The sequence below is a fragment of the Pteropus medius genome, unplaced genomic scaffold (assembly GCF_902729225.1).
Source record: "Pteropus medius unplaced genomic scaffold, Ma_sr-lr_union100, whole genome shotgun sequence".
Classification (NCBI taxonomy): Eukaryota; Metazoa; Chordata; class Mammalia; order Chiroptera; family Pteropodidae; genus Pteropus; species Pteropus medius.
In genome coordinates, this window is record NW_024356249.1 from 8,243,133 (window position 1) to 8,250,165 (window position 7,033).

Consider the following 7,033-nt stretch of genomic DNA (forward strand, 5'->3'; position numbering starts at 1 on the left):
CCCGCGCCCCCGCGCCCCGCGCCCCGCCCACCCGGGGGTCGCGAGCCGAGAGCAGGAGGCTGAGCGCGGAGATCTCCTCATTTCATCTCTCCTCAGATACAAGCTTTTAGCGAGTGGGCAGCAGGCCAGGCCCGGTCCGGACAAGAAAGCGGCCATTCGCATCCGCAGCGCCCGCGGAGCCGAGCCAGAAAGTGGGGGAGACGCTGTTTGAAGGAGGCGCTTTGGAAATTCCTCACATTTTTTGGCCTTTGTCTCTGGGCATTGAGATGGAGATCCACGTTTGACTCTGCAGACGGCGCGAGGTCTCTCCTTTGCATTCCAGAGGAAGAGCCTAGCAGAGAGGGGAAAGAATTCGGAGGGAGTTTTCTCATCTCAGGGACCACCTGAGTCATTGGGAGGGGAGGGCGGGGATGCCGCGGGGCAGCTCAGTTTTCTTTTGCTCCTTCTTCACTGCATTTCCTTCTCTCTCCTCTCACCCCAGCCCCAGGCCCACGTCTTCAGTGAGGCGAATGTGGTGCCCCTCTCTGAGAAGAGCTGTCCCCCGCCCCCGCATTCTTGGGGGGCCATCTAAGGCACCAGGGAGCTGGTGGACACGACTGGGAGCCAGGACACCTGGGCCCTGGCGACTCGGCTAGACCTCAAGCAAACCACGGTGGATTTGGATGCGCCATCCTTACCACCTCCCAACCTGGAGAAGAGTTTGGCCTTGTCCTCCCACGTCCCATCCTACGAGCACCAAAAGTGAGAGGCGGGGCATGTTCAGTGTAAGGACATTAGTAAGGGATGTGGGGACACCACAGCTGGGTGCTGTCAAGAGATTAGCCAGAAGCCCCCAGGGCCGGTGATTTCAGACTTCCACACAGCTCTCTGTCCAGCAAGGCTTCACGGTTGTGAGCGAGGGTCCCTTTGTCACCAGTTGGAGACCCATGTCCTTTAGTCCTCTGCCCACCACTGAACGGATGCCTCTCTCACCAGATGCCACTTTGCATCCAAATCAACCAATGCGCAAGCAGCTGGGGGAGAATAGGGCGTGGGGAGCCTCTGTGCTCTAAGGTCACCCTGCTCTCCTGAATACCACCAGTTGACCTTCTCGGCTCCCTCCCTCCCTGATGCTGTCCAGATCACCTATGCTCTGAAGGACCTGGATCATCCCTTTTGTGACCAAAATGAAGTCTTCATCAAGGGCCAGCTGGACCAAAATAGGAGAAATCCTACAGATAAAAGGAAGCAGAAACTTCTTTGACTGTTCCACAGTTCTTTCTCAACCAACCCTTCTCAGAAACCCTTGCACCTCTTGTCAGGTTTCGTCCCCGCCAGCCCTCCCCCACGCACCTGATCTCCTTCCAAGAAGTAAAAAGAAACCTGACCTAAGGTAAAGGACAGCGGCCATCGATGATGCCCGGTGAACCATTAACTCTGGATAACCTCAGGCGAATCACCGAACCTCTGAGCCTCAGCTTCCTCCTTTGAAAAATGAAAGGGTTGGACTAGAAGACGTCTAAGGTCTCTCCCAGACATGACAGGCTAAGGCTCAAGTGTGACTCCACCTCCTACCACAGGAGCAAGTCATCCATCTCCCTCTTCAGCTGCTCAGGTGCTGACCCCGCCCCACGGGACTGGCCGTGTCTGGAATCCAGTTTCCGGTTCCTTCATGTTCCCAATCCCTGTTTTGGTGATTGTGAAGTGAGAACCACGGGCAGACAACAGCCGGCCTTCTGTGCAGCGTGGGCTCCTCAACCAGACTGGTCGTTGCTCCAGACACGGAGGGGTGTCGCACTGTTCCCTGACGGGAGTCCCTTCTGAGTGCTGGGGTCACACACTAAACAGACACTTAGAACTCATCTGGGTTCTGGCAACTTCTCCAAAAGTATTTCTACTCCTTTCTTGCCTCCCTCCATCCCTCCCTCCTTCCTTCCTTCCTTCCTTCCTTCTTCCTTCCTTCCTTCCTTCCTTCCTTCCTTCCTTCCTTCTTCCTTCTTCCTTCCTTCTCTTTCTTTCTTTCTTCTTTCTTTCTTCTTTCCCTTCTCTCCTTTTTTTTCACTTTTGAACTTCAAGAAGCACGTTGTCCTGTGAAAAGAGAATATATGGAACCGTTTAGCCTAGCATTCCCCCTCTCTCCTCCCGAAGGTGAACACGGCAACTACTTCGCCAGGACATCCTGAACTTCCGGAAGGATGCCCCTTCTCTTCTTTCTGTGCTAGATGGCCTCGCCCTCCTGTACGAAGGGAGGATGCAGCATTCGAGTCCACTAGACTAGCTCCACTTGGGCCACAAGCTCTCTTCAGGCTCGTTTGGGTGGCTGTGGGTGTGCCCCTAGTGTGTCATGTCTCTCTCTGTCTTTTGCTCTGTATGTGTCTCTATGGGTGTGTGTCTCGGTGTCCTCCTGTGTCTCTTGGAGCTCACTCTATCTCTGTCTCTCACTGTGTCAGTCCAGGTGTACATGTGTCTGTGTGTCTGTCTCCCTTCCTCTGCATAGGTCTCCCTGGGTCAATGTGTAGATGATTTTGTTATTCCAATAGAGCCATCTTATTTTCTCTTTCTATTCAAGGCCAAACTTCTCAAGTTTTTTTCTGCAGGTAACCAGTTTTGGCTGGGCCCACGAGGGCAGCCTCTGTTCTAAACCCGTGCCCTCCTGCAGGCCAGTATCAGCACAGCCAATCTCCTTCCAAAAACACAAGTCTCAGGACAGAAGTATTGGTGAGTGATGTATATTTTATCACAGTCTCCATGGGATGATGGAGGAAAGATTATATCACTATATCACACACCACATCATACCACAAAATCAGTCGAGCTTCCTCCATTTTTTCCTCTCCCCTGAAACTCTTCTGAAAGCATCACCTTATCATGCAGTTTACACTGGATGGATGTAACTCCCTTTAAGACACAGGGCCACACCATGTGAGCTGTGGCATGTGGGCCACAAGACCTACCTCGCTCGCTTGCAGGCCCCAGTGAGTTCCTGATAAAGCTTGTTAAATGGGCCGGTATGCATTCCTGAAACACCTCCGCACCTGAGCCACATCCCATGTGTTGTCATAGAGGTTAGGTGTGCACCTCACTGGGGGCTCCGGTACTCTTCCTAGAGTTACAGTCTGTGACACGGAGGCCCTGGGGGAGGTGTAGACAGGTTCATCATTTCCAGGTGTGAGGCCGGGGTCGGGGACCATCACTGAGAGGCTCTGCCCTCCCAACACTTCCTTCCCAGACCCTCCGTGAGGACATTTATTCCCCCAGCGCCCCATCAGGAGAAATTGCAAATCTCTGCCTTCGAATTAGGTAAGAAGCATTCACAAGCACCCACTATTTTGTTGGGTCCCATGAGACCCCCTCCACCCAATGTGCTCTGCTCTGGCTGGGCCATACAATTCCAGGGGAGTGAAACCGGAGAAGAATGTGTGGAAGTTCGAGGCTTTCATCTCTTAAACAAATAGCAAATTCCTCCAAGCTGTGGCTGCTGGAATTAAACAATGATGTGTTCGGGGAGGCGCCAAGGCGTTACCTTAGCAACGCCCAGGCTATTTTCAGGCAAGATCTAGTTAAAGAGGAAAAGAGAACAAAAATAATAAAGGGACGAGTCTGGATGGGGTCCAGGAATGGGGGTCTTTGGGCTGAATGTGTGCATTTTGTGTCCTGATGTGTTTGCAGTCTGCCTTTCAGCTAAGTTTCCTCCTGGCCCCCTCGACGTGTCCCACCATTGGTGAGTTCGTCCACTAGAATACTAATGGGAAGCTAAGAAAAGACAGCACGCTATGTGGGGGACGGGTTAGAAAGGGAAGGACGTCACAGTTAGGACCACCTAAGTGGGGAGTAATGCACATGAAGCCTGCAAGTTTGGCTCTTGACGTTATGAAGGTCATGGGAGGAAGAGGCCAAGTCTTTTCAAACGTGACCAGTGCTTGGGCCTCAGGCAGGGCAGAGGCCTTTATGGTGGCAGTCAGACCCGTGCGTGGGGACAGAAAAGATAAATTTCCTCCCACCTTACTAAGTGCTTCTGGCTGGACTAATAAACAAATCGACTCCAGACAGATTAGCAGGAGAAAAATAAATTAAAGCTTAATAACATGGGTACTTCCTGGATACGTGGGAGAGACCCAGGAAAACTGAATAATTCAGCAAAATGGCAGAAGCCATCCCCTCAAATACCGTCTTCGGCTGAAGATAAAAGAAGATGTTGGAGATGAAGAGTCAGCTGTGGGAGAAGACGAAGGAAAGTATAGTAAACAAGCAGATTTAAGTCCCGCTTCCTCCATCGATCAGAGTTTCTAGAGATTTACAGATTTACGTGTCCTCCTCTTGGTGGTACAGTGAGGGGGACACCCTTACGCATGGAGATTTACCCTACAAGTTAAATATCCTTTTACAAAAGGTAACTTCTACTTGGTTTTCAGAGCTTCTCCCTTGTCTGCAGTTTCTTAAAATTAACTAACCTAAAATAATCAATATCCTAAAGAGCTATATTTTGGGGTGACAAACTCTGCTCCCCTTGTAGTGACCTCACCTTTAGAAACAATAGGTTAAGGATAAGACATGGTACGTGCTAACCGCCATGTCTCACTTCTAGTTAGTTATCTGCTAAAAATTTATTAACTAAAGGGATTTACTGGCCGGATCACTGCCTATAGGTACAAAATATTTTAACTATGACGCATTCTGCTTCTGTACCCCTGCTTGCTTACCCACCTCTTAGTTATCAGTTAATGAATGGAGGAGACATAGTCTTTTGTGTAAAGATTAAGGATGTGGGGGATGGAATCGAGGGCTTAAAACCTTTGTGCCCCTGCGTCTCGGGGCTGCCCCTTTGCAAGGACAGCCACCGGCTAATAAACTGTCTCTTGGATTAGAGCACTCGAGTTGGGCCTGGTTATTTCGGTCACAACATTCTTCCCTTGCTACTCAGTGTGGCCACCTAAAATAAGGTGGCGACCCCACACACAAAAATGGGTATATCCAATTTGCTGATAGAGCATTTTGGCGTGTGTGTGTGTGTGTGTGTGTGTGAAAGCTGATTTTTTGTGATGATGATGACAATGATGGTGCTGATGATAAAGATGACATTAGATACTCTTAAGGGTTGACCTGTGTCCTCCACAAAAGGATATGTCCAAGTCCTCCCCGTGGTACCTGTGAAGTGGCCTTATTTGAAAGTAGGGTCTTTGCAGATGTAACCAGGTGAAGAGGAGGAACATCAGGGTGGGCCCTAATCCAGTGACCCCTGTCCCTATAAGCGGGAACTTTGGACACAGACACCGAGGAAGGATGCCATGTGGTGACAGAGGCAGAGATTGGAGTTATGCTGTCATCCGCCAAGGAATGCCAAGGATTGCTGACAGCTGCCAGAAACTAGGAGAGACGCCTAGAACAGATTCTCCCTCTGAGCCCCCGGGAAGGAACAAACCTGCTGACGTGCTGACACCTTGATTTTGGACTGCTGGCCTCCAGAACTGTGAGGCCATAAATTTCTGTTGTTTTAAGCTGCTCAGTTAGTGGTCCCTTGTCACAGCAGCCCTAGGAAACTCACGCAGAAACTTTCACGTACATTATCTTGTAAAAGCAGGAACAGCACGGGCATTTATTCAGTTACACAAATAAGGACGTCTCTCCCTTACTTTGACAGGTCACGAGTGAGGAAGCACCACAGTGGAGCCCGGCTCAGTAAAACGACATTCCCTTTGGGCCTGTGAAAATGGGGCGGGGGGCCTGCTGACCAGCCTGTGCTCGACAGCCAACCTGGACCCTCTGCCACTGCCCCCGAGGACACCGAGGAGAGGGAAGAACAGTGCTGCAGGACTCACCCCATCTCTGTCTCTACCACCTACATCACATGACCTCAAAGGTGCCACCAGCAGTATGTGTCCTAGCCCGAAACTGGACGTGGCCAAGTATGAAGACTTCTTGTTATCTAGAAGTTCGTATTTGACTTAGCCAGTGTCACCTCCACAGGGACACTTTCTGAAAACCCCCAGTCTTGTTTTCCTCTTAATTCTTAACACCATCCATGTTCCTGCTTATTTATTCCTTTGCTTTCATATTTCCTGTCTCTTTTACTAGAATGTAAATTCTGATCCTCAGAATAGAGCCTTGCCCATGACAGTTTCTCAGTAAGTGATGGGAAGAGAATCCGTTAAAAATACAGTCTACAGCCATGCCACCCTGAACAAGCCCGATCCCGTCTGATCTCGGAAGCTAAGCAGGGTCAGGCCTGATTAGTACTTGGATGAGAGACCACCTAGGAAGACTAGGTGCTGTAGGCGTAAAAAAGTAAAAAATAAGGGATGGTAAGCTGACAAGGTCCTTGCAATCGATGAGGTCAACTGAGGGCTGCCTTGCCTAAAAAATAAATAAATAAAATACTATGGTATGTGCATGCACTGAAACCATAAGCAGCCAGTGCAAAGAGTGTGTTGGGTCCATATGCGGTCCATGGAAAAGTGGCCATAATATTATTGCAGAGGGAGCATTTCGCACAGTGATAACGCATTGTGCAACCCCATGTGTGAATATCTATCACAAACGCATACGGCTAACGGTTCGCAGTGGCTACTACGTCTTGGATGTGGGATTGATGAGGAGCCAGGAGCCTGGGACCAGGGCCAGGAGAAGGGAGGCTGGGCCACTTGCTGCAGAGGAGAATTGCTGAAGTCAAGGAAAGGACATGCAGGAGGGAGACCAAAGACAGACCCTACCTTCTGTCACCAGGATCCAAGGGCTGACCAGGCCAAGGGCTGACCAGGCCAAGGGGCCAGGGACTTTGTTGTCCCTTCTCCCATTCTTCCCTTCATTGAATTGTGTGAGCCTCGGGAGGGTGACAGCTGGTGGGAATCCGCAGAGACAGCAACCCTTCTGCTTCTACATGACATCACGGAAGAGTCCCCATGGACTGTTAGGCTCTTTGCTGAAAACCAATAAAGGAAGTGATAACCAGTAGGTAGAGCAGCGCCCTCAGCTATGAGGTGGGGAGTAGGTCTGGGGGCGGGGCAGGGCGTTACAATGAGAGAGAAAGCGTAACCAGGGGGACATGCCAAGAAGGCCA

General features: G+C 50.6%; 1 pseudogene; it reads left to right on the forward strand.

Annotated features, from left to right (window-relative positions):
* Window positions 1–6,135: 6,135 nt before the first annotated feature.
* LOC120601427 (uncharacterized) lies at window positions 6,136–6,254 on the forward strand (annotated as a pseudogene).
* Window positions 6,255–7,033: the final 779 nt, after the last annotated feature.